Here is a 4,861-nt window from a genome sequence, read left to right on the forward strand (position 1 = left end):
AGCCGTCTTGTTCTTGAACTCACAGAGGGGCACATGGTCACCCTTTGGGTCCTTGTACTGGTGAGGCAAAGAATCGGTGGCCATGCTCCGGCCCGACCGAGGCCGGGAACCAAGGGTGCAGGGCAAGCCAAACCGCTATCCTGGTCGTCGTAATTGGAAATTTCAGGCTGAGCGAGCACAGCGGGTTGGTCAGCTGGTGTTGTGGCTGCTATTGGTCCTCGCTGGGATCAGCCACCATATCCTCAAGTGGCGGTAGCGACTCGTTCGTGTGCGCGCTGGATGGAGCGTCAGGGGCCCCAACGCGGCGACCACACCAAGTGCAAGGGCATGGGGAACAGCCAGATGCCCCTACACTACAAGGCAGATGCCCATACACTACAAGGCTTGCCTCCTCGTCTCATCTTATGTGCTTCCTTTTATTTTTATTTGCCATCCAGTGTCCCGCAGATTGCAATTTTTTTAGCAATCCTTTTATTGTGTATGTGCTCCCGTGTCTACTCATCCCCCATCACGAATCCTAGTAAACTTTGTTTGTTTCCATTTATACATGCCCGATGTGGAGCTTGACCGATGAATGGCAATTTTTTTATAGGACAAATTGGTTAAAGTTTGCCGTGTGTATCCCTGTTTTCTTATACAAGTTTGCCATGTTATCTAACACATGGCAAAATTCTGAAAATGTTAGTAGTAGGCCATCTCAAAATTAGAGAATTGTTCTAAATAATGTGGCAATTTTTGTAAGGTGGGGCGGGTTTTTTTTTGAAAAATCCTATGAAAAAATTCAGAATTTTTTGTCTACTCAAATGCTGCACTTCTAGGGAAATTGGCATTTGCGGACATGAATTTTTTGTAAAGTGACACGACACATGTTTGACACATTGACCTGGAAAAGTTGTTTACTCAAACATGACATATTAGGTAGTGACCTTGCCATGACCCTACCATGTAGACCATGGCAAATTTGCCATGATATTTAGGTAGTGACTTTGCCATGACCCTACTATGTAGACCGTGGCAAATTTGTTTAACTTTCCGTGGCAGTCTGTTTCTTCAATTAGTATTGCAAATTTACTGTCTTTTAGGCAAATAAGCACAAGAAGACAAATTCAGATTGCTACAGAGAAGACATGATGCTTAATGCAAAATTTATTTGAGTTGATAGACATGATTCTTAATGAAAAATTTATTGGAGTTGATGGTATCATATCTGCTATTACCATTCCATTACGTTGCATATTCCAGCCAACAGAGATTCCATTTGTCAATATTATGCAAAAGAACAGCTATCGCACAACCACTGTGGCTTAGTTTCTTTTGTTGGCCTTTAGCACAATATACTGGTAGATATTAACAAAAGAACATTTAGTGACTGGAAAAATTTCTGGTCCTTCACTTAGTCACCGTTTGGAATGAGAGCCCCTGCCTAGGTCCCATTGAATGTTCATCACATAGAAATTTATAGTTCTGAACTTAGTTTTTAATATTTATTGACTTTTCTAATTTGAATAAACTGCAATTAATTTGAGGTAAGATTAATAAAAACAACTATTGTACATAAAAGATTTAACATGAACAATATAAACAATTGGTTTGGATCTTAACTAATGACAAAATGATCATCTCAGCTTGCGGGTTCAAATGTGGGTATTTCTGCATCAGAACCATTTGCTGCCTGATATAGAAGACCGGGCAGTGTACTCCTGTAGGGATCCTTCTCTCTCTTCTCCTTCAGATACTTGATGCAGCTCTCTACTTCAGATTTGACATGCAAATAGAGGTGCTGAGCCTTCTCTTTGTCTCTTAACTCCTTTTCCCTCCCTATGCAAACAAGTAAACCAATCGAAAACAGAAGAAACCAACCTAATCAGACATGGGCTCTCCGAAAACACAAGAAGCAAACCTAATCAGACATGGGCTCTCCAAAATACTTCATTTTTCGATTATCGAAAAAGGATAACAGGGTAGCTTATGTTGACTTGCCATGAGAACATCTAGGTATCTTTTCAGATTACTATTCGCTAGTGCAACTGGTTACCTTTTGTTTCAATAGGCTCCCTAAAGATGAACTAAAACCTTCCTGGCAATTTTTGCGTAAGCACTACATGATGCATATCTTTATTCTTTATCTATCCCGTAGAATCAGTCCTTTGGAACAACAAGGTAAATCAAGAACATTAATTCTCAGACGTAAGCACTACATGATGCATATCTTTATTCTTTATCTCTCCCGTAGACATGACTTAACAAACGGCGGTGAAGCACGCTCGGTCTCGCTGGGAGGTAATCATGGAGCGGATTTCGCCGACGAGGTCAGACAAACATGTTGACGGTTCCGCGTCATCAAAGTCTTGCCGCAGTTGAAGTATACTTGTCTGCTAGCATACCCTATGACATTGAACCATTCAAAAAATATACCGTTTATATTTTTGCAAGTTCTACATGTCCTTGCCATGCAGACAAACTGCATTTCTTTGGGCAAGTACACTAATTCACATGAAAATAGACTGACCAGCATGCCAACAAACACAACAATGGTCGGTTCGTTGGTAGAAGCCGAGCGTAAGCCTTGAACATTTAATGCCTCAACCGATTCTTCCAACAGCAGATTGGCTGCAGGAATTAGCCAGTTTATAGTCATTTAACCTTTATTATGCGTATGTTAGACAATGCTTCCAAATAATTGTACTTTCCATCACCGATATAAATCTGTCTCCCTTGTTTGTACCTGCCAGGGGTAGAATCTCACTAACCAATGTTATCAAACCAACGATATCTATGGATTCCAAAAATATGTACGCATCGACCTTTATTTTTGCATGTGTACACTACATTTTAAGTACTTGTCAACACATTTACTTGACAGAGGTATATTTTGCTCTATTCTCCAACACTGTAAAAGGATGCATACTGTAGACAAATCTGGGAAAATTGTCTGGTTGAGGCCTTTTCATAGGCAATGTTCTCTGGGTGAAGCAAATCTTTGTAGGAAAATCCACTGCTTTGTATATCTTTTTGGCACTTAAACATCAAAATTTGAGATTCGATAGATAGAGCCCTCTTTGAGCATGTTCTTTGTCTATTCGGTTCTGCACCACACGTCCCCCTCCATAATAGTTTTCTGTCAGAGTAACAAACTTGTTCAGTATTTCAGATCACCAACTTTTGATAGAAGGCAAAACACTATATTGCCCTTTGTTCAGCCTAACCTGGCAATCTACTACAACAAAATCCAACTGAAATAGTGCCCATGTTTCCTGGCTTCCAAATTCCCATATCATAGGAGTTCACACATGCACAGTAATAGTCATGGCTAGGTCCTTCAGAGATGTATTCTGCATGCCTGCAGTCTTTTGACCTGTATGAAAGAATTAATAGCAAGAACAGTAAAAAAGCAATACAAATAACACTCATGAATGACAGCTGCTAGCGATCAAAGTTAACATAATTATTTCTTTGTAGAATTTTCTGTTCACAGCCATTGGATCTTGTCAATAAAATGAATGCAAAACTTGAGGGCATTATAGTTGTTCATTTTGGTACATGATGATGATGGTGAAGATATTCACATTACCACATATGAGTATCAGACATTAAGAACTTGAGTTGTAAAAGGGGACCCCAAAAAAATCACATTACCACATATTAGTATCAGACATTCAGTACTTGAGTGGTAAAAGGGGACCCAAAAAATCAATATTCTATCTAGAAAAAAGGGGACCAAAAATCAGACTATCGAGGTAGTAGAAGCAGTTCGCAATATGTATCTACCCTGCTGCGTTAGTCTGATTATTCTAAGACCAGGAACAGGAAGGGAGGGATGCTGATGCAACCAAAGCAGGGTAAGTACCAGCGCGAAAAGCCATTGAAGGTGAAGCAGCATGTCGCAGCTCTTCCCACGTAGTCGTTGACCGCGGCGTTCAACAGGATCAGAAGGGCGTCAACAAGGAGTGCGGCAACCTAGTTGTTGCAGCTCCCGATGTGCTGCCCTCGCACAATGAGGACGACCCCCGTCCTTGCACAACACGAACGATGAGGATCCACAACAGTTGTGGCAGTCCTCCTCTGTGGCCGGGGCGCAGAAGAGGACGCCGACAACTGGGATGGCAGCGCCGCGGCCCTTGATGATTCATGCTGTTGTCGGTAGAGGTAGCTTCCGTCCCCGGCGCCGTCGCCTCGGCAGCGCCCTCCATGCGTGCTTCCCGTACGCCATCATCGATGGTTCCTCATCTGGGTCACGCGGAGAGGAGATGGGTATAGGGACGGCGGAGATGAGTGGGGAGGGCTGGGAGGAGGCGAGGTAGGGACCTTCAGGGGATGAAGAGAGCCTCTTTATAGGCCCGTACGGCGGTGGAGGAGCTGCAGCCTGTATATATATATGCGGTGAAGATCGAGGCTTCAGGGGAGTCCAGATGGAGAAGGGAGAGGAAAAAGAAAGAGAAAAAACACACATGCAGGCCATTGGAAGAGCCCAGAAACCCACTAGCGTGGCAAACAAACAAACCAGAACATGCTACAAAACTGGTACGTGGCAAACAAGAAGACACATGGTCAAAACCAGAATCAACACGTCCCCACGTTAGAAGCAGTCAAAGCGGCAAGAGACCGTCAAAGCGGTGGACTCCAAAACCAATGCAAACGTGCGGACCTTTCCCCCTAAAAAATAATACGCACACAATTAAAACCCAACAGCACACGTGTCAGTTTTACAGCAGAGGTAAAAAAAAGTCCAAAAATACTAGAAAAATGGAACCCTTACGGGCCTAGACTTCTTAGTATCCGAACGCATGTATGCATGCATGCTAGCTTCCGAGTTGTTTGTATTTTCTTTTTGCGGTGTCCACCAGGTTAGCTTAAGTAGAAA

General features: G+C 42.7%; 1 long non-coding RNA gene across 1 annotated transcript; it reads right to left on the reverse strand.

Moving 5' to 3' along the window:
- Window positions 1-1,719: 1,719 nt before the first annotated feature.
- Window positions 1,720-4,348, reverse strand: LOC123046851 (uncharacterized). The gene is made up of 4 exons (XR_006422645.1): window positions 3,848-4,348; window positions 3,207-3,355; window positions 2,510-3,118; window positions 1,720-2,385 (listed from the first exon to the last, which is right to left on the reverse strand). It is a non-coding gene; the product is annotated as an uncharacterized lncRNA (long non-coding RNA).
- Between the last annotated feature and the right edge of the window lie 513 nt (window positions 4,349-4,861).

This window comes from Triticum aestivum, chromosome 2B, assembly GCF_018294505.1.
Source record: "Triticum aestivum cultivar Chinese Spring chromosome 2B, IWGSC CS RefSeq v2.1, whole genome shotgun sequence".
NCBI lineage: Eukaryota > Viridiplantae > Streptophyta > Magnoliopsida > Poales > Poaceae > Triticum > Triticum aestivum.